General features: G+C 38.9%; 1 protein-coding gene and 1 long non-coding RNA gene across 2 annotated transcripts in view; one reads left to right on the top strand and one right to left on the bottom strand.

Annotated features, from left to right (window-relative positions):
* The window catches only part of LOC135781859 (uncharacterized), a 63,355-nt gene extending 46,803 nt beyond the window's left edge, over positions 1 to 16,552 (bottom strand). Inside the window, exons 1-2 of the long non-coding RNA XR_010545280.2 lie at positions 15,793 to 16,552; positions 12,954 to 13,027 (exon numbers count right to left, since the gene is read on the bottom strand). This is a non-coding gene — a long non-coding RNA (uncharacterized lncRNA). The remainder of the gene's footprint in view (positions 1 to 12,953; positions 13,028 to 15,792) is intronic.
* roraa (RAR-related orphan receptor A, paralog a) overlaps positions 1 to 23,710 on the top strand; it is a 371,653-nt gene that overhangs the window by 72,676 nt on the left and 275,267 nt on the right. The window lies entirely within an intron of this gene.

Below are 23,710 nucleotides of genomic sequence, written 5' to 3' on the forward strand. Positions count from 1 at the left end.
AAGGAGGGGTCTGGAGGTCTGTTATCTATGCGCTCCCCCCTGAATGAGTAAACATCTCATTTATTATTAACTCAGGTTTAAGGTAGCGCATTAATCCTGCCTGACAGTTTGCCTACTTGTTAAGGCAGTCCGGCTCCCTTCGAACCACAGCAGATGGCTTTCAGCTGCGGCTGCTGCAGGTTTCGAGTGTGCAGATGATAAGGCCTGTAGGTACAGGGCTGCGCAGGTGGACACTGGCGAAGCGTTCACAGGAATTTCTTGAGTTCGAGTTAAAGTTTTATAATTGATCCAAGATTGAAAATAAATGCGAGATTATGCAAAGTTACTGAAGTTGAATTTGGGTGTTTGAGATTTGGCAGTAAGGGATCTCAACTTTGGAGAGAGTTTTTGGTGTTTCCCCGAAAATACATATATGGCATTAAACTAATGTTTTTTTCTTATAAAACTTTTGTCCAATGTTTGTCCATTATATTTTATCAGACATTTGGTACACTAACAAACAAACAAACATGGTGAAGAAACATTATAGTAAAGTGTAAAATTGTACCCCGGAGTGAGACTGGAGTGATTACTAAATGCCTTGGGCAAAAGGAAAGTTGCTGTCACTTAAAGTCCCCATGAAATCAAAACAGACAATTCTTATTTTTTTACTGAAATATTGCAGTGTTCATTATAAACAATTTTTCTGTGTGTGGGTAATTATTATTTTTAGTTATGCGCCCTCATAAACTTTTATCAAAATCTGATCATTCTCTGATGATGTCAGCTTGACATCTTGGGCGGGGCCCGACCCAGTAACGCCCCCCAACTGTCAGTCTGCTGTGAGTTCCAGTTCTAAATGAAATGCCTACTTTTCTATATCCAATCAATTCACAGTGAAAAACACAAGCCACACCCACTATGTTCCTTGTGGTCGATATTCCGTTGCATTCCTAAATACGTTACATTACAGAAGCTGATTGGGACTTTCTGTTCACAGGGCCTTTAGTTTAGTCCCATACTCTGGACCCGAATGCTTTTATTCGTATTCATTAATTTTTGTTTTGTTTGGCTAAAGGCAAATGATAAAATAAAAAACATAGCATTGACTTTTTTTACCAATTAAACGGCAAGCTGTGAGCAGTAATCCTGCTATCGGCAGATTTGTTAGTGCAAATGTCACTTATTATTTATAAACAAAACATATTTCTATATTTTTTAATGTTTAACCACCCTGACAGACTGTAACAACATGATCATTACAGCGAAAATATATATATTTTTTGTTTTTCCACGACGGCATGAAACGACATTTACAATGCATTGCATATTCATTTCTTTAAAGGTGCCAAAGAATTAATTGAAATAATATGTAAAAATGGTTTTTTCAATTCAATTCAATTCAATTTTATTTATATAGCGCTTTTCACAAAAGTCAATTGTTTCAAAGCAGCTTTACATAAATAGAAGCAGTGAAAAGCACAGAAAACGACAGATAGCACAACAAAATACATGAAAGCATGAGCAGTTAAATTTGCTGCGGCTATGACTCAATATTATAATTGCACGTAATACTAAAGCAACGTATAGAAGAGGAAGCTAGGTAAAGCCCAAAAAGGCTGCCTCCCCGGGGTGAAAAACCCCCTAGGAGAAAAAAAAACCCCGTGCTTTTATCCGAGGAAAAATAAGTCCTAGGAGGGAAAAACCCTTGGGAGAACGGAAATGGAGATTTAGCGGAGATTAAGCGGTTCTGCCGGTGATCGTTGGTCAGGTATCAGCTGGGCATAACGTTGAAGGACAGCCAGTAGATCAGAGGTGTGCCGACTTTCACATCTACCGGGACTGGGTCTGTTTGTCTCGTCCTCGGGTCGAGGACGAGACAGGGAGAGAAAAACAAAATCGTATTAGCGTAGCGGCCGTTCATATGTATTGAAGTGTCACACAGTGATGTGGTTTAACTCAGCTTAGTTCCAGACAGACTAAATATTGCGGCATAATTATGTTATCCACAGTTGAGGATTTAGCAAATTGGGGGCCCAATGCGAGGGTATATATGGTAAATAAGGGTCACCTTCCGATCTTTAAGAGAAAATGAAACCTGACGACCCGTTTGACTAAGGCCTAAAGCCCCACTGTCGTCGTTAATACAGGTTCAGTGGCAAACGGGTCTATATTGTATACCATTTACAGGACCAGGAGAAAACGCCAAAAACATCGCAACCCGACCATACGTGTTAACCCGTTTGACTAAGGCCGGACGCCCCACTGTCGTCGTTAATGCAGGTTCAGTGGCAAACGGGTCTGTATGGCATACTATTCATAAGACTTACGATAGCGCCAAAATCGCAACCCGACCATACGTGCCAACCCGTTTGACTAAAGCTGAGAGGCCCCACTGTCGTCGTTAATGCAGGTTCAGTGGCAAACGGGTCTGTATGGCATACTATTCACAAGACACACGAAAGCGCGAAAAACGCAACCCGACCATACATACCAACCCGTTTGACTAAGGCTGGAGGCCCCACTGTCGTCGTTAATGCAGGTTCAGTGGCAAACGGGTCTGTATGGCATACTATTCATAAGACTTACGATAGCGCCAAAATCGCAACCCGACCATACGTGCCAACCCGTTTGACTAAGGCTGGAGGCCCCACTGTCGTCGTTAATGCAGGTTCAGTGGCAAACGGGTCTGTATGGCATACTATTCACAAGACACACGAAAGCACCAAAATCGCAACCCGACCATACGTGCCAAACCGTTTTCTATATATACAGAGAAGATATAGACGCTTTCAGCAGTAACAACATAAACAAGCGGCTGTCGCGGTCCGCACATAACTTCCGGTAAACTCCGCTAAGAATAAATAACAACAAAGTACTTTAAACGTAGTTTATTTATTTATTTATTTTTTGTTTATTAATATAACAAGCAAAAAAACAACACATAGATTACCTAGGAAACCAAAACATTTGTAATTTTCGACGAGGCATTTGTTCAAGAGATCAGTTTAGCAACTAGTCAGACCATTAAAAAAACAAAACCGGAAGTAAGGTTCGTATCCAGACGTGTATCACGTGCGTCCGATGTAACCGTCTATATAGCTTTTATTACCTTATTTAAAAGATTCATGAATAATAATGCTGAGCTCTGCTCTGATTGGCTGTTTCACAGAGCAGCTCCTTTCAGTAGCTCTGTGTGTGTGTAAACAGACATTACTGTATGTTTGAGCCTGTATCAGACGAAGATACCGAATTTGAGGAATAATTCATTGTTTGGAGATTGTTAATGGATGTTTCTGAGAGGTAAGTTTCAGTATGGACCTGCAAAATGTAACTGTACCGTCAATAGTAGAACTTTAGCCTAAACGCTAACATTAACTAGAAATTTGTAACAACATTGCACTTAATTATATGTGTAATTTAATTTTTTGGGCGTACATCTCGACTGTCACGTCAAAGTCGGTGTTATGTTGAGATTGGCCTGTTTTCCAGGGGTCTTTTGCATGCACAAGGTTTACATAAGAAGGAGGAAACAATTGTGTTTGAGGCTCACGATATGTCATTACCATGTACCATATTCATCTATGCCTAGCCTAGGTAAATACAGTTTTACAATCTACGGCACCTTTAATGTGATTAACTCTAGAATATTTAGCAGGAACTTAAAATTTTGGGGATTTGATTGGATGTAAAGATGTTACTGTGGGTTCACACCAGACGCGTTTGAGGCGTCAAATTTGCATCTACCGCACGTAGTTGGACCCATAAACATATTTTAAGTGTACTCGCTTCATTCGCGCGTGAAAGCCGTGTGTGAAATTCTAGTCATCGAGAAATTCACGTCATGGGAGGGGCTTCTGCGACTCCGCTTGATTCCTGTAATCACTAGAGCAAGCTTCCGCGGCAGCACTCAATTGTCGTAATTCGCGCGAACTAGACACGTGAATGAGGCGGAATCGGGTCTGCCGCACCGTGTTAAAAGCCTCATTGGCACTGCGAGACCTCCAGATGCACGTCAACGCGTCTTTACTGACTTAACATGGAAATAACTCGTGCTTGACGCCTCTACCGCGGCTGGTGTGAACGCAGCATTAGGCTTTGGCAGCTCAAGTGGTAGAGCAGTGCATTAGCAGTGCAAAAGGTCATGGGTTCGATCTCAGGAAATTGTAATACCTTGTAATGCACTGTAAGTCACTTAAAATAAAGGCATCTGCCAAATGCATAAATACAATGAAATTAAATTTATTGCATGGTTAATATTTTTCCTGCCTAAACAGGACGGTTTAGATGGTGATTTGCTTGGATCGTATGTACTGCACAACGTATGTACTGTATGATAGCGTAGGATTTTTTCACAGAACTTAGTCAGTCATAACCAAGGCCAAGTCCTTTTTTTAATTTGATGCATTTGGCAATCACTTTTATTCACAGTGCATTTAATAAAGACATTTTTTATCTTCAGTATGTGATGTGTATTCCCTGCGATTGAACCCACAACGTATGCAATGCTGTTGCAATGCTCGACTAATTGAGCTACAGTAACAACAGTAATTATTCATTAGGAGGATTGAGAAAAGTGCTCGACTGGCCACTGCACCTGCTCTTTGTTTTGTGTTTAATGCTGTGTGGAGTTGAACCTCAGACAGGACAGCTTAACCACTCCTATTTACTGCTATCTTTACTATCTCTCTCTCCCTCTCTCTCTCTCATTCCCTGTTTATTACATAAGAGGTCCTGTTGAGCCAGCTGCTGGGAAGCATGTCCTGACATGAACCGCACTGCTAAACTGACTCAACATGACGCAGAGAGAGAGAAACCACAGTCTGGCTCGCCGCCTCTAGCCAGTATGTCTTCTTGTTCGTATGCTTAGCCAACTCATGCACATGCGCTGACCGCAACATATTCGACTGCGTGTTTCATCGGGAATAAGATGAATCTGGCTCTATTGTTCTTGTTTATCGTATATGCACCAGGCTTGCTTTAGTTTGCATGTTTCACCATGCGGTGCCGATGGTCAAAACAGCGTTTAAAGTACGCCCAGTGCACTATATTTGTGTTGAGTGTACATTATGTAATTTTCCAAACCACAAGCCGTAACCTTTTTCAACTTGTAGAGCATGCATCTCGGTCGCCGTCATCCGCCTTATGTTTTTGCACTGCAGACGTATTTCAGGAAGTCTCTGTGTTTTCGAACAATTCGGGTCTGCTGCAGTTGGCCGCTGCAAGAACGATTCAAGGGTTGGGCGATGGATCTCAGCCAGATGCTAACTGAAACCCAAAAACTTTGGTGTAAGCAAATACCACGTCTATTTATAACCAAACAAAGATTTTTGGTAAATGGCTTTGATAGGTTGCAACGATTCGGATCATAAAAATTATACTCGATCCAGGATTCGGGCAGAAAATCTGAGAAATGTTACCTGGACTGACTCCAAAACCACATCCTGTGGTTCACATCCTGGAGAGGCGAATGGTTTGATAATTGCACACATGTTGGCTGTACAGCCCATCCGTTACCATTCATTCAGATTTCCCCCTTACTACACGCTGCAGGTGGTCTCAGTTCAGGGTCTGCAGGTTCATTGGCATTGTGCTAATCTAGGTTGCATTTAAACAGACTCATGCTTGCTACGTGCGATTCTTGGACAAGTGTATTTACTTTCACAGATGGCCCATCATCACAGTAGACGTCTACACACAGACCGTTGTGGTCTTGAATGCAGATCGGGCAATTCAAGACAATATTGTGTATTTTGGCATGGCTGGAACACAGTGGAGCTAAAGTGAAACACCTGTTTATCTAGCAACTGTATAATTTACTGCCCTGCGTCCATAGAGGCCAACTATTAACCTTAGTTACATGTCCATAATGTAAGTTAGTAGTAGGAATGCTTAAGAAACTGATAATGTTTATTAAGAATAAAACGATCATTAAAAAAACATCGGCACAGGTAGTTTTTTGCTCATTACCCAAATTTCGCATTGCATGTAAACACTTTAAAGGAAAGAAAAATCCAGATAATTTACTCACCACCATGTCATCCAAAATGTTGATGTCTTTCTTTGTTCAGTCGAGAAAAAATTATGTTTTTTGAGGAAAACATTGCAGTATTTTTCCCATTTTAATGGACTTTAATAGAGCCCAACATTTAATACTTAACTCAGCACTTAACAGTTTTATTCAACGGAGTTTCAAAGGAATATAAACGATCCCAAATGAGGCATAAGGGTCTTATCTAGCGAAACGATTGCCATTTTTGACAAAAAAATATGCACTTTTAAACCACAACTTTTTGTCTAGATCCGGTCGTGATGCGCCAGCGTGACCCCACGCAATACGTCATGACGTCAAGAGGTCACAGAGGACGAACGCGAAACTCCGCCCCAATGTTTACAAGTGTATTGAAAGAGGACCGTTCCTACGTTGTTGTATGTCAACTGATACTAATTAAGGTCTTTGTGTCAGTTTATTGTTTAAAATGGTCCGCAAATGTGCGTTTTATATATGTAACACGTGACCTCCCTACGTCACTACGCATTTACGTTTGGTCGCGCTGGACTTGACCTAGACGAAAAGTTGTGGTTTAAAAGAGCATATTTTTTATTTTTCTTGTCAAAAATGACAATCGTTTCGCTAGATAAGACCCTTATGCCTCGTTTGGGATCGTTTATAGTCCTTTGAATCTCCGTTGAAAGAAACTGTTAAGTGTTGAGTTAAGTATTAAATGTTGGGCTCTATTGAAGTCCATTAAAATTAGACAAATCCTGCAATGTTTCCTCAAAAAACATAATTTCTTCTCGACTGAACAAAGAAAGACATCAACATTTTGGATGACATGGTGGTGAGTAAATTATCTGTAATTTTCTTTTAAGAAAATTGAATATTCCTTTAACCAACGTTCTTGCAGTTTTGCATAAAAGTCTGACCTCGACTCATGCATTTGCGAGGGAAACTGCGAAAAAATAAAAGCTCATGTTACATTTACCGGTTCTGCAGACATGAGAAGAGATACAGCAGTATATTCCCGTCGGCTTTTTAAAGGAAAACACCACAGCTTTTCAATATGTTACTATGTTCTTACCTCAAATTAGATAAATTAATACATACCTCTCTTTTTTCAATGCGTGCACTTTCTCTTTGTACAGCGCGTCGTGAATGTGTTAGCATTTAGCCTAGCCCCATTCATTCCTTAGGATCCAAACAGGGATGAATTTAGAAGCCACCAAACACTTCCATGTTTTCCCTATTTAAATACTGTTACATAAGTAGTTACAAGTAGTAAGTATGGTGGCACAAAATAAAACGTGGCGATATTTTAAGCGGATAAAAATGAGAACTATATTGTATGGTGGAAGAGCACTTAGTTTGCAGCACTTCGACCTCGGGGCGCAGTAACATCATCACTCCTGACCACTCCCCCTCTCGCTCAAACTTCTGTCAATATTACTGCACCACGTTTTATTTTGTGAATAAATTCATCCCTGTTTGGATCCTAAGGAATGAATGGGGCTAGGCTAAATGCTAACACATTCATGACGTGCTGTACAAAAATTAAGTGAACGCATTGAATAAAGAGAGGTATGTATTAATTAGTCTAAGTTGAGGTAAGGACATAGTAAAATATTGAAAAAACTGTGGTGTTTTCCTTTAAACGTCTGCCTGCGAGAAACCTAAAAAACCAAAACCACGTAAACCGTTTTTTTTTTTTTGCATAGCCAGTTTATTGATTTGCATGTAAATGCATGAAAACCTATATATTTCTATAATAAGCAGATTTTTGATAGTTATCCACTTATTCTGTGCATGTGAACGCATTATGTATGTGTACATTACCATACTCAGATTTCTTAATATTAAATTTTATCAAGATTATTAATAAATAACCAAAATCTTCCTCCCACTCCCCATATAGACAGATTTTCCCATATCTTTACATATTTAAGGAAACACCTTGATAATGTATGAAAATAAATAAAGCATTTCATCAAAGCCATCTCAGATAAACAGTCACGACGGTGGTTTGTCTTTTGGTGATTTATGTACATGCAAAGGAGGGGCGCCAGCTTTCGTGTGAAGCACCCACAGGGGTCTGACAAACGCACACTTGCCTCTCAATCCACATGCTTTTCATTCAAAATGTTTTCGCCTTTTTGACTTTAATCTATAAGAGATACCACTCAATGGCATGTTATCATTCAAAATATGCAATGCATTTTAAGCCGGTAAATTCCGTAAGGAGGCGGCAGTGTTTAAAAGGCACCGGCGGGCCTCAATGCGAAGTAGAATGCGCGCCACTAACGCATTGTAGCATATAAATCAGTGACGGCCCCTGGGAACCAGTATGAGGCAAGCTCTCTCTCTCTCTCTTTTCTTGCTTGCTTGCTTGGTCACTCGCCCAAAGACATAGAATAAAAGCCTCTCAAGTCTTGACGGCTCTGTCTCTCTCTTTTGACTAGAAGGACTGAAGTACTCCTGTGACAGCGAGGGCGCTCAGTACACTGTCATCATGAGTCCGAAAGCCGTACCCTGTTATTGCCTGCGCATTGTTGTCAATATAACACCGCTTGACAGAGAAACTCGGTATACCAAAGCACCGATGTGACGGAAAGCCGGATTTTGCACCTGTGGTTCTCACAGAATTACAAATCATAGGGTTATGCTGTATATTTGTTGTCTTATTTATTGAAGACTTTCACAAATATATAACTCAAGTGAAATTGAATTTCTCTGTGGTGCTTATTAGGCAACGCAAGAAACACTTAACAATTATGTGAGAATTACAGATGCTATCCAGCCACAATGAATGATGATCTTAAAATCTGTTCCCAAATATCTCGAAGACTTTAAAAGAACACATGAACAGACAGAAAGCACCAAAATACACAACAAAATAAAGACCTCGACCGTGTCACGCAATTACGTGGATGGAAATTCAAGCAGGTGGAGGGGAGATAAGAACAGAGGACGCGAGGGGCTCGTATCTCTCTTATGAAACACAGCACACATATTCATCCGGGCTTTCGCTTGGTACAGCAAAATGAACAAATTAGACAAATGAGAATCTGGTTTAATCAGTCGAGTGCCACCGAACCACAAAAAAAACATGTAAATAAAAAGGCACATTATTTTTAATACCTTACCTTAATTTGAGATTGACTCTGTGTATCTAAAAAAGAAAGAAGTTTATCAACACAGCACTGGAAAGACTGAAATCACTGTGAGAGAGAGAGAGAGAGAGAGAGAGAGAGAGAGAGAGAGAGAGAGAGAGAGAGAGAGAGAGAGAGAGAGAGAGAGAGAGAGAGAGAGAGTACATTTTCAAGGTCAAATAGAAAGCACAAATGAAATCTCAACTTTCTCTTTGTTAGTTTGGGCATTTTTGAGAAAGTTGTAAGTGAAAGAGAGAAATACAGTATGTGTGTTTTGTTTTTTTTTGGGTGTGAGACAGACAAGCGATAGAGTTTGAGGAAAACTTTTTTAAGCTCCGTTCCAAATCCTAGTGAGCAGCCTACATAGGCAGCATTTAGACAAATTATACACGTGATGCTGATGCCAGAACTCACTCAAAAGTTTTGGCAACCCTATGCTGTGATATAAAGAGTAACTATCGTCCAATTATCGATTTTAAATTTCCTTTGGAGTGTAAGTGTGTATTAGTACATGTTAACGATATGCGAAAGGTACAAACGACGAGGCGAGTTATCAGATCGATGAGTTTTGTACAGAATCAATGCATTTGAGGCAGGATATCTGGGGCTACAAAATGTACGGTATGTGGAAAATAATGTTTTTTTACCATAAACCATGCAAACACATTGTATTACACCAAATACACAAAATAACGTTGTTTTTTAGCAATGAAATAGGTGCACTTTAAAGATACTATTCCTCTTTTTGTTCAGATTATAAAGTATGCAGTTTATATGTGGAGGGCAATCCCAGAATGCATTGCGGTGTGATAAAATCCTCCTAGGATCCAACCAATAAACTCTAAGAAGAAAAAGGTGCAAAAGTTGTCATTGGGACGGTACCTTTTAAATAGGTCCTAATATGTACCATTTAGGTTCCAATATTCACCTTTTTAGGTACAAACGTGTGATTTTGACAGTGTTGGGGAAAGTTACTTTTAAAAGTAATGCATTACAGTATTAAGTTACTCCCAAAAACGAATTAATTAAAACGAACTAATTGCGTTACTTGGTTTCTTTTCATGGAAAGTAATGCTTACGTTACTTTTTAGTTACTTTTGCATTACTTTTTCTTGGCTGAGCCTTGATCTCTTTCAGACACTGCAGGTGTTTTTATTACTGAACAGTTCTGCATTCAGAAATTGCATATTTTATCGCAAAAAATGTCGAGCTCTGGCCTGCCATTTCAGTTTTTGACTCAAACTATTCCCACACAGGCGTGTACATGCATAGTGTGACTACGTTCAGTTTCATTTTGTACATATTTTTTTTATCTAATTGATTAAACTAAAAAAGTAACTTGCATTACTTTTTTAAAAAGTTACTCAGATATTAATGCGTACATTTAAAACGTAATCCGTTACTTTACTCGTTACTTCAGAAAAGTAATATTATTACATAATAGTAATAGTTTTAAATACAATACAATAAAAAAACATTTGAGTCTAATAAGAATATATCTGTGTGCTATTTAAGGGATAATGTATAGGCAGCCGGTTAATATCGCAGAAATAATGCCCGACAGGGTGATCAGGACCCGAAGCGGAGGCTCTTACTGTATCACACTGAAAGGGGTTAATTTTGTAATAACAACTGGCTGTACATTATCTTGCTTATTACATGGCTATTTACCTCATAAGTAGGAATATTAAAGGGGACATACTGTATCAGAAAAATCTTACTTTTTCAGGTTTAAGTGCTATAATTTGGTCTCCAGTGCTTCTATCAACCTAGAAAATCTGTAAAAGGTCAACCCAGTAACTTAGTTTTAGTAAACCATTCTCTGCAAGCATGAAAAATTGCTCATTGAATTTTGTCTCCCCTTGTGATGTCAGAAGGGGTGCCAAAACCTACAAAGTGGCTATTTTAGCATGCTATAATAAATTAGCTATATGGTATTTTGAGCTAAAACTTCACAGATGTACTCTGGGGACACCAACATTTTATTGGACATCTTAAAAAAGTCTTGTGAAATTACCCCTTTAAATATTGCTTTGAAATATTTTATTTGCTCATTTTGCTCATTTTTTACGAATGCAGACCTTGCGGGAGGAAAACCTATTTACTTTCGGGTTTAAGATAAGAAAATTTCACAAACCCATGATTTGGTTTTGATCATGTGTAAATATTCAATTCAATAAAAAAACCTGCAAATGTCACGATTGGCCAATTAGAATCGAGCATTCCAGCTAGCCGTGTAATAATTAGTTTTATACAACACTTACATGTTTCTTGAGGCTGATTGGACCAATATCCATATAAACGCTCAATTTCCATGTGTAAATATGTTTATCCTTCTCTTAGATCTTACCTGTCCACGGTTTAAAACTTGGCATAGATCTGCTTTGCTACGTCCAAAAAATGCATACTTTTAACCCGACGCAGCTTTTTAAAAACAATGTGTTTTTATTAGTCGAGATTAGTCGACGTTTGTCGCATGTCAATCTAGTGCATGTTTACGTAGACCAAACAATTACATAACATGAAATGCAAGAATGCACTGTATGTAAACAGCGCCTTAAACAACAGCTGCTTATAAAGGGAGTAAACAGCAATGAAGCCCACTACTGCCGAAATAGATAGAGGAGAGATACACAGCTACCCAGGGACGAGCCGTGTGTACAAAAACTGAGATGTCACAACCAGAGAAAGTGTGTGTGTGTGTGTGTGTGTGTGTGTGTGTGTGTGTGTGTGTGTGTGTGTGTGTGTGGATGAGAGAGAGACATTTACACAGACAGAACGATAAGAAAAGCGTGTGTGAGAAAGAGAGAGAAATATTAAGACAGTTACACAGAGGGAATGATAAGGCAAGCGAGAGAGGAAGAAGCGTACGTGTGCAGAAAAAGAGAGAGAGGATAGACATTGTGAGAAAAAGAGTGTGTATGTGAGGAAGATAAGCAGGAAGAGATAGAACTGGAGAAAGTGTGTGTGTGTGTGGGCCCGCTGTACACTGTGCTGGGGGCCAAAACACTAGAGATTGCTTTGATCTGGATTCTCAGTGTCTCGTCCAATCACAGTCATGTCACCGCCTCCCCCACGGCAGCTCATTCATAGTGCAGAGACGAACCCCGGCATCCCATTATACACCATAGACAATTTATAACAGACCTGCACTGCACATTTATCCCAATGTTTGTTTTTTCGGCGACGGGAGACGTGTGAAAGTCTTAGAGACGGTGCTAGATGAGATTTGTCAATGTGATGCAGCAACAGCACATTGTTTCAATAAATCTTACAGTATGTGCATATACTATCATGTTGTTACATTTACTGTAAGTGTTTATATGAAGATATTTTTCATTTTAAATTCATTCATTAACTAAAACTTTGTATATACTCTGTGGAAACCACAACAAATTCCTTGCGTGTGTGTTTGCATGCTTGGTGTCTAAAGCACATTGTGATTCTGAAATCTAGTTTTTAGTTGCAAAGTTCTGTTTTTCTGCAAACTTTAATGGCCTTCACAGTCAATTTAGGAGACATATTATCTATTTACCTCTTCCATATCCCCACTAAATAAACAATCCTATTCAAAAACTTCCTGTCAGGAAGGTATTAAGAGTTTCCTATGAGTTATGCTGTACCTCCTTTTTCTTTGCCATATCTCAGCTTATAAAAATGCAGAGTGCCATTTTTTTGTCTCCGTTAAGGTACAGCGCTGGAATTTTTAATGGCATAGTAATAATAAGCATGCAGTTGGCAGAGACACTTACTGAAGGTGAGACAGATTTGTTGATAACAGACGTTGACAGTGAGTGATGGGAGAGTAAATTGTCTATTCTCGTTACCTTCGCAGATTGAAATACAGGTTGTGTCATATTCGGAGTAGCCATGGATACTTGGCACCATACCAGCTGAAGCACTGTGAAGGGCACAGATAAAAACACAGTTTACCTTTGAACATATTGCATCATTTGAATGAAGTTATTTGACTAACAGAAGATGTGTTTATGCATGTAAGTGAGTGACTCAGCTTTGCATAGTAATACTGAAGGGTATTTAGAGTTGTGAGACAAAGTTAAAGGTTGGATGTTTTATTGGCTTACTATCGATTTGTTTTCACTGAAATAGCACAGAAGTTTTTTGAAAAGGCTAATTCACACTGATCCAACAAACGGCAATAAACTCATTCATTTCAAATGTTGATGTTGGTTGGTGTTTGGTTTTTGATCAGTGTGAATTAGTTTGCTGGTGTTTGCTGGATCATTGTGCATTAGTTTGTTGGTGTTTGTTGGATCATTGTGCATTAGTTTGTTGGTGTTTGTTGGATCGTTGTGCATTAATTTGTTGGTGTTTGTTGGATCATTGTGCATTCATTTGTTGGTGTTTGTTGGATCAGTGAATTCGTTTGGTGGTGTTTGCTGCGGTTTGATTGGTCATTGTGTTTTAGTTTGTCTGTGTTTGTTGACGTTTATTGGATCATTGTGAGTCGCTTTTTGCAGTTTGTTAAATCAGTGTGAATTAGTTTGTCAGTGTTTGTTGACGTTTATTGGATTATTGAGAGTTGTTTGTTGAAGTTTTTTGAATCAGTGAGAATTAGTTTGTTGATGTTTGTTTGATCAGTATAAATTAGTTTGTTGGTGTTTGTTGAATCAGTGTCAATTAGTTTGTTGATGTTTGTTTGATCAGTATGAATTAGTTTGTATTTGTTTGATCAGTGTGAATTAGTTTGTTGATGTTTGTTTGATCAGTATAAATTAGTTTGTTGGTGTTTGTTGAATCAGTGTCAATTAGTTTGTTGATGTTTGTTTGATCAGTATGAATTAGTTTGTTTGTGTTGGTTGGATCAGTGTGAATTAGTTTGTTGATTTTTGTTGGATCAGTGTGAATTAGTTTGTTGGTGTTTGTTGAATCAGTGAATTAGTTTAGTGGGGTTTGTTGGGTTATTATTGTGCATTAGTTTGTCAGTGTTTGTTGACGTTCATTTGATTATTGTTGTTTGTTGCAGTTTGTTGAATCAGTGTCAATTAGTTTGTTGATGTTTGTTTGATCAGTATGAATTCGTTTGTAGGTGTTTGTTAGATCAGTGAGTTTGCCAGTGTTTGTTTCCGTTTGTTGTATCATTGTGAATTGTTTGTTGCAGTTTGTTGAATCGGTGAGAATTTGTTTGTTGAAGTTTGTTGGATCAGTGTAAATTAGTTTGTTGGTGTTTGTTGGATCAGTGTGAATTAGTTTCTTAGCGTTTGTTGCAGTTTTTGTTGAATTAGTATGAATTAGTTTGTTAGTGTTTGTTGGATCAATGGGAATTAGTTTGTTGGTGTTTATTGAAGTTAGTTGTATCAGTGTGAATTAGTTTGTTGGTGTTTATTGAAGTTTGATGAATCGGTGTAAAATAGTTTGTTGGTGTTTGTTAAAGTATGTTAGCTCATTGTGAATTAGTTTGTTAGCGTTTGTTGCAGTTTTTGTTGAATTAGTGTGAATTAGTTTGTTGGTGTTTGTTGGATCAATGTGAATTAGTTTGTTGGTGTTTGTTGAAGTTTGTTGAATCAGTTTAAATTAGTTTGTTGGTGTTTGTTGAAGTTTGTTAGCTCCGTGTGAATTAGTTTGGTAACGTTTGTTGCAGTTTTTGTTGAATTAGTGTGAATTAGTTTGTTGGTGTTTGTTGGATCAATGTGAATAAGTTTGTTAGTGTTTGTTGAAGTTTGTTGAATCAGTTTAAATTAGTTTGTTGGTGTTTGTTGAAGTTTGTTAGCTCCATGTGAATTAGTTTGGTAACGTTTGTTGCAGTTTTTGTTGAATTAGTGTGAATTAGTTTGTTGGTGTTTGTTGGATCAATGTGAATTAGTTTGTTGGTGTTTATTGAAGTTTGATGAATCAGTGTAAAATAGTTTGTTGGTGTTTGTTAAAGTATGTTGGATCAATGTGAATAAGTTTGTTGGTGTTTGTTGAAGTTTGTTGAATCAGTGTAAATTAGTTTGTTGGTGTTTGTTAAAGTTTGTTAGCTCAGTGTGAATTAGTTTGTTAGCGTTTGATGCAATTTTTGTTTAATTAGTGTGAATTAGTTTGTTGGTGTTTGTTGGATCAATGTGAATTAGTTTGTTGGTGTTTGTTGAAGTCTGATGGATCAGTGTTAATTAGTTTGTTGGTGTTTGTTGGATCAATGTGAATTAGTTTGTTGGTGTTTGTTGAAGTCTGATGGATCAGTCTGAATTAGTTTGTTGGGGTTTGTTGCAGTTTGTTGAAATAGTGTGAACTAGTTTGTTGGTGTTTGTTGGATCAATGTAAATTAAGTCTGTTGAAGTCTATTGGATCAGTCTGAATTAGTTTGTTCGTGTATGTTGGATCAATGTGAATTAGTTTGTTGGGGTTTGTTGCAGTTTGTTGAATTAGTGTGAACTAGTTTTTTGGTGTTTGTTGGATCAGTGTTAATTAGTTTGTTGCAGTTTTTGTTGAATTGGTGTGAATTATTTTGTTGGTGTTTGTTGCGGTTTTTGTTGAATCAGTGTAAATTTGTTTGTTGGTGTTTGTTGGATCATTGTGAATTAGTTTGTTGATGTTTTGCTGTAGTTTTTGTTGAATCAGTGTTGAATTATTAGTACATCTATTCCAGTAGTAATTTGTAATCCGATGCTCAATTACTTCTAATGTTATCAAGCCTCTTATTTTTAAATCTGTCCATCCACTCACCTGTCATATAGAGATGACTACCCAATCCATTAGTCCATATGCAGACCTACCCAAAACTACCCAAGCATCATCATATCGTGTTCTGTCTGCAGCAATGTTTACTGGGAAAACTCTTGATGTAACTGGAAATTCCTTCATAGTTTATGGTCTACTAAGCCTGGCAACCTTCAGTCCATATGACCCCGATTTGACCCGGAAGTGTGAGACAGCCACCCGGACGCGAGCTACAGCAGCAGATGTGACAACACTTAAAGAGCCCGGGACGCGTCTTGTCTTCGGCAGCCGAGTCTGTTTACAAGAGCTCGGCTGCTTGCATCTAATCACAATGCCTATTCCCATATGTTTGCTAGTTACTCCTGCCTGCTGCCAGGAGTCGCTGTATTTTTAGGTTGTTGTGAAGTTCCTTTGCCTGCATAGGCAATGAGATGCTCGCCTTTGGGGAACGTCGGGGTTTCAAGATGATGTCCTTTGGATTTGATTAATTCAGTATCACGGGAAAGCGAGAGAGAGCTGTCCCCGACCAAAATAGAAGCTCTGTAAACGACTATATCGTTCATGTTTCGCTCCCCTCCCTTACCTTTTGTCTTGTTCTGGCTTATCCGCACATTACGACGGCAGGGTAAATAAATAAATAAGTAAATGACAGAGTCGTCTGGAAGTCACGTGCGCATGTTTACACTTTCACAGGCGTTTGTTCTGCCTCTCCGCGTTGTGTGCGTATGGAAATGATGCTCTCCCCTCAGATCAGGCCTGTCGTTGTTTTCTCCCCTGCTCTCTTCCTGTACCGGATTCCTCCCGTACCCTGTTTGTTGTTGGCACGCCTCTGTGATGTTTTCTATCACATGTGATTACTTCTGTGATGTCATGAGATGTGATTAATGTGATTGGGCTATATTTGTGAAAACCTCTCACCTTTTTGTGCTGCATTTTTTGTCACACTTCCCTTAAGAAGCACAGATAAAACAGACTGGCTATGTGATTAAGTTGCTGCAGTGCGAGAAAGCAAATCATGCTTGAATTTTTTTTTTTTTGGATTGCCATTGGTCCCTCAAAACTTTTATTATGGAACAATTTACCCTTATCTTTGAGGACAATCTCTGTAGAAAATGTATTTAAAGCAAAGCTTAAAATGCATTTTTTAGAAAAGGCGTCTAATTTATGAGTTTTGTACACTTGAGCTGGTTGTTGGTCCTTTTGTTTTGTATTAGTATGCAAATCTTAACATTTTATGTATGATTAATGTTTTTATGTTTTATGTTTGGTTTTATGACCTTTGTATGGCGCAATAGGCAAAAACCTTTGTTGTATTGCGCTATATAAATAAATAAACTAAACTCCAAAAACAAACTGTGCTTAATTGCTTTACATGCCAATAAAAGTTGCTAAGGAGTGCAGACCTTCTCCCATCAGTCTAAGACAGTGAATCTCAAACTTTTTTGGCATGCTGCCCCTTCTTGTGTTTGGTGCACCTGTTTGTGGCACCCAAAAGTAAATTTATGACATAACACATCTAAAACTTAAATTTTGAATTAAACAAAACAAACCAAATTACATAATGTAGTGCTGTTGGTTAGTATCCTTACAGTATATTTCTAAGATTTAATACACAGAATTTATGATAAATTCATATATTTTTATGAAACTGTCACAAAACTGAGGGCCCCCTGGCATCATCTCAGGGCCCTCAGTTTGAGAACCACTGGTATAAGGGTCCAGCTACATTAGATTTTAAAATCAATGCAACATTTTCAGTCTTTTATATATAGCGCAATTGTCATCTTTTAAACCTGAAAATACCGTATTTTCCGCACTATAAGTCACACTTTTTTCAAAGTTTGGCGGGTCCTGTAAAGGTGCGAGATATACGTCAAAATTATTTCATATGAACCAAGAGAAACCACTACCGTCTACAGCCGTGAGTGTCCGCTATATGCTGCTCCTGTATTTATGTAATTCAATGGATTCAGTGAAGCCTCCCAGGTATGTTGTGTATGTTATTGAATTTGTGTATTGTGTAAATAACTGTTAATGCTACTTTAACATGTATGGACACTTATTCAGCCTGCTGTTCTTTGCTATTCTTTAGTTGAATAACTTGTCTTTCCAGATTAATGTTCTTCGGCTTGGATTTTGTGAAATAATTTTCTAAATAAACGCGACAACAGTGCAACTTAAATGTTTTTTCCTATTCAAAATGCATTTTTGACTCATGCGACTAATGCTGCGTTCAGACCAGCCGCGGTAGAGGCGTCAAGCGCGAGTGATTTCAATGTTAAGTCAATGTTAAGTCAATGTTGAAGACGCGTTGATGCGCGTCTGGAGGTCTCGCGGCGTGAATGAGGTGTTTAGCGCAGTAGACGCGATTCCGCCTCATTCGCACGAATGGCGCGAATTGAGCATTGCCACAGGAAGCGCGCTAGTTGAAAAATGTGAACTTTTGCGGAAAAAACGCGCCGTGTTAAGGAGCTTGCTCTAGTAGTGACATGATTACAGAAAGCGAGTTGCAGAAGCCCCTCCCATGACACAGATTTCCACATGAATGTATAGATTATTAGAATTTCATGTGCGGTTTTCGCACGCAAAATGAAGCGAGTAAACTCAAAATGTTCAAGCAGCAAACTAGACGCGAATTTGACACCTCAAACGTGGCTGGTGTGAACCCACGGTTATACTCCGGATCGACTTATAGTCCGGAAAATACGGTAATAGTAAGAAAAACAAATAATATGAAGCCTACACTCCATCTTTGCTTGGCCTGAATATAATGTCCAAGGTCCTTTAGGTCAGAGTACATTTATGCATATACGACTTACACTGCATAACAATGCATCAATTTTGATCAGTATGTCTTCCCTGGGATCAAATCTACAACCTTCTTTACTGCTTTTTTCCCCTGCAAAATAAAAGTCATTTTTGATGATTTGATCTGTTTTTGTTTAAAGCTACTTAATGCCGACTGGCTTTCAGCGAAGCTTTTTCAATTCAGTTCTGTTAAAATCATGAACGATGCTTACAGAAAGCCCTCAGAAAGATGAAAGGAGCATAAAACAAAAGCTCATTTTTGCAACTTTGATATGCGCCTTTGATACAATGCTAATGAGATTACACACAGCGTCTTCTGTTGAAATCTATTCTCATCCATTAATTACGCCACTCAGATATTTCGCAATTACACCCGTAAAAATATTTCAAGCGGTGGGACTGTTCTTAAATACTGAAAACGGTTGATCGTGTAACAGCGATAGCCAATAACGTTAGCGGTCTGAGGGGTCTAATTGTGGTAGGAGCAGTATGTGTCGTTCTTACATAACTAATGAACAGTTCTCAGTTTTTGAACATGCCGTTCAACATCCTTCAGCTTTAATTAATGACTTGTCGGACGAAGACTCGCCAAAGTATTTTTGCGCCTATTATCCCGAACTTTAATGGCGTCTTTCTGCACATAGTACTGAGGAAGCAGTTAAACGCGTCAGATAATGTGAAGCCCCCTCTTACTCCTGGTGATCTTCTCTGCAACGTGTGTTTTTCTAATGAATTAAAGATGGCTTCCCTGCTCTCTTTCTCAGCCGGGGTAAACACACCGCAGACGCATCATTTACATGCAGATTTATACAAATGAGAGTCATGCTTAATGCAGAGTTCAGATAATGGGCCAGAATATGAGAGACACTTAAAACTAAAGGATCTAGATTGTACACTTGTTATGCGTTTTATCTACTAAATTAACATTGACACCTGGTTCACGCAGTTGACAATGTTAAATACAGAAGTAAATGGGGACAAAAACGTTTTCTGATTCGTTTACGCATGGGACGCATGGTTACCGAAAATGTGCGTGACCACATTTGTAGTGTAAACATATCAGGAGTACTAGTTTGTCGTGATTTATGTGTGATGCTTAATTTGACATTGATTCAATAGCTATAGAGTGCCGCAGGGATGACGTAATTTTTTACGCCAACCCCGGACATAAGCGGACACTGGTTCCCTCACTGAAAGCCCATAGACTTTTGGATTATTGCCTAAAATAAGCTCTGTGTTTATATTTTGAAGTCTTAATTTGTATTTTTTATTTCTAGTAAACGCATTTAGGGGCCAATCACACCTCCTTTTCTACTGGCAGTGAGCGTTATGCGCCCCATTTATGAGCGCCGAACGCCTTGTATTTTTTGCTGTCTGCAGCACCACGCATTTTTTAAGGAGCGCTCAGAGTTGAAAAGCGCCCAACGTCATTCGCGTTTTTCATTGTCCAATCGAATGAGGGGAGAGGCGGGCTTTCCGTTGTGGTGACAGAAGTTAATGGTTGCTTAAAAATAAATGGACTGCACTCACTCACTTACTGTCTTATGTGTGTTTGTGCACCTCTCACCCTTGGTCGAGGTCAGAGCAAGTGTCCTCTTTTTAAAGTTTCTGCTAATATGACAGTTAACAGCAAAAGAGCGCTCACGCTTCAATATTATATTGACAGGATAGCTGCCTCAGTGGTTGCCAAGCAATATAAAAAGCTGCGCACCATCCGTTTCCAAGCGTTTAAAACGCGTTTTTGGCCCTTTAGACTTCTTAAAGAATTCTTAAAAGTTGTGTTCATCTGTGAAGGTGTCATAAACTTTTGTTGAACACGGAGTTTATTTTTTCGATAATCCTAAAGTATATGGGAAAAATAAATAAGCCTATTTAGCAAGTAGTCCCGCTAATTTCCAGGATTGGCCTACAAAAATATGTTGTTCGATGTTTTGTCGTTTGGTGATGCTACTTAAAGGACGAATTAATACACACCTTTTTTTTATGCATGCACTTAAAGGCGGAGTGCAAAATGTTTGAAAAACGCATTGTAAATGGGAGTCAGGCCGATTACCAAAACACACTTGTAGCCAATCAGCAGTAAGGGGCGTGTCTACTAACCAACATCCTTGCCAGGGTTGCGTATGTGTGGGGCGGTCCTATCTAATGAAGGTCCAGATTCTATTGGGGTAGGGGTGTGTATGTTTAGGGGATTTCAAATGTCAACATTGGCTTTCAAACATTGTGCACTCCGCCTTTAATCTTTGTACAGTGCATCATGAATGTGTTAGCATTTAGCCTAGCCCCATTCATTCCTTGGGATCCAAACAGGGATGAGTTTAGAAGCCACCAAACACTTCCATGTTTTTCCTACTTTGTGCCACCATACTTACTTTACATACGTCTTTAAATAGGGAAAACATGGAAGTGTTTGGTGGCTTCTAAATTCATCCCTGTTTGGATCCTAAGGAATGAATGGGGCTAGGCTAAATGCTAACACATTCACAACGCTCTGTACAAAGATTTAGTGCAGTCATTGAAAAAAGATAGGTATGTATTAATTTGTCTAGGTTGAGGTAAGAACAAAGTAAAATATTTAAAAACGGTGGTGTTTTCCTTTAAGGTTTTTAGTAATGTGAGCTTTTTTATAATGTATCCCTACATTTAAATGTCTGTTTCTTAGTGAAACTGACGCTGGTTGCTTACACTCTTTCAAGGTGAGCTCTTACCGAGTGAACAGGAGGTAAAGCACGATCCAAAGCGAGCAACCAACAGGCCTTCCTGACAAAAACCATAGCTGATGTGAAAATGGTTCAATTAGAGGAGCCTTAAATTTGTTAGGGCCGTGTTGTGCCCCCAGAGTCCTGCCGGTGTTTACGTTTCAGCCTCTGCAGTCGATACTGCTACCGTGCATTAAAACGTATGGTTGACGGGCACTCGAGTACCTGAGGGATGCGGCATAAACTGCTCTCTTGGTGAACACTTGAACAAAGAATCAGAGGCACAATTACCCGTATAAATCCTGCGATCACGCTTTTGCTTAGCAAGACGGTGTCAGCATCAAACATGCTGCCCGGTACTGTGAGATCAAAGCATCTGCTTATGAATCAGGTGGTCAGATTGTAAAAATAAGGCTGTTTTGGAGAGAGAGGAACAGCTCTGACTGTAGCTAGAGAAATTGAATAAGTACGGACAGCAGGATCACAGTGGTAGTTTTGGCAGACGACAGCTCCACACTTCGTTTTTATGACTTTAACAATTACGCGTCTCCCTGATGGGAAGTGCCAGTTCAGTCTCGGTGTTAAGAGACTTTGTCAGATTTGCAAGAGGGAGGCCGTCTACAGTCAGTCATCCCCCATTAACGTCGGCCCCCATTAGCTTTTCTCTGCACCTCGCGTAGCCGTGAACAAAAGAAGTGGCTGAGGTGCAGTCATTTATATAAACAGTGTCACGGTACGACGGACACGTCCGGCCTTGCTCGTGCCGCGCCGTCTTACCGCGCCTCATCAGGTCCGCAGATGCATAATACATCAGCCGGGCCGTGAGAGTAGGAAGAGACATTTATCACTGTCCACCTTTCAAATTAGATCTCAAAGACAAGGCAATCAGTCATGGGCATCAGTATTCTGCGCTGAGTACCGAGAGGCGCTCAGGTGGACTTCTGCTCCCCAGGGGGCCTTCCAAACCCTTAGATGCTCCGACACGTTCCCCTAACAACTGTTTCTAGTGTTTAACCGTACATATGACTGGGTTCGCTATCCCAGAAGTAGACGCCGTCCCGCGTTCATAGCGCTATTCCAATGCGCTATGGGAGTGTCCGTGCTGTCAGTTTTGCAACGGGAAAATTTGCAGTACAAGCAGGAGGTCGCGTTTTTCATTTTGTTTGCCATTTTCTTAGAGAAAGAGTCATTCGAGTCTAAAAAGAACAAAATGTGGCATCATCTATTACAGCTAAATGCCCCAATGGAGGGAAACATAGAGGGTCTATAAAGATAAAGGCGCTTTAGTACAAAGGCCTTATGGCAGTCAGAAATTGAACGGGCTGTAGTAGATTAAGCTGAAGCCTCCAAAAGGGCTTTTAGTTTTCCCAGCTAACGCCGCTTGTCATGCCAAACACAACGGCGCTGCTCTACCAGCAAGCTTATGTTGATCAATTAATCATTGGGTTTACTAGAGAGAAACAACATTATTGGATGCGACAACAAATTTGTTGGGGTTTTGTTTTTAGTCTAACATGAGCATGGATGACCTAACAGTTTATTAAGCTCTATATCAATGTAATGTCTTGTATTGGATACATACCGTCAGATGTCTTATATAACTGATTTTCTTTTTGTCTCTCTTTTTTCCCCATCTTGCTTTCACCTCTTGATCCTCCAACTCCAGGTAAGACAAATGATTTTCTAGTTTTGCGCATGTCATTGAGCTCTATGTGTGACCCTATTTGTGAAAACCCAGCAGAAGTCATTATTTGGTGATTTTCTGATTTCTACATAAATGTAAAGAGCATTCTATAAAAATATAACTAATTCTTGATATTTTTAATATTGACTGAGTAAGTTCAAGCCAAAGATTAAAATCAATGTAAAATCAATGACCGAAATCAGACTTAAAGGGATAGTTCAACAAAATTTTTTAATTATGTCATAATTTACTCACTCATATGTTGTTTTAGATCTGTATGAATTCATTTATTCTGATGAACACAAATTAATAAATTTTGGTAATATGGTAAGCACAGAGTTGACAATTCCCATTGAATTCCATAGAATAAGTTTTCCCTACTATGGAATTCAATGATTTCCACCAGCCGTGTTCTTATCATCATTTATCAAAAAATGTTCGTTAGAAAAAATTAATGCGGTAACACTTTACTTGAAGGGGTGTTCATAAGACTGACATGACACCTTTATAATCATGACATGACATTTGCTATATACATGAAGAAGATGCAAAAAATTCAACAGACACGACAAAAGATTATACTTAACTTTATGTATGTGCACAATACATAAAAAACTGACAGCTAACAGAACTTCCTTACACGGAGGGTTCTGAATTTATGAAAGTTTCACAGAGAGTTCTGAAATTTTTATTTTCTATTGACATATAATATATAAATATAAATAATATTATA

The sequence above is a fragment of the Paramisgurnus dabryanus genome, chromosome 23 (genome assembly GCF_030506205.2).
Source record: "Paramisgurnus dabryanus chromosome 23, PD_genome_1.1, whole genome shotgun sequence".
In the NCBI taxonomy this organism is placed as follows: domain Eukaryota; kingdom Metazoa; phylum Chordata; class Actinopteri; order Cypriniformes; family Cobitidae; genus Paramisgurnus; species Paramisgurnus dabryanus.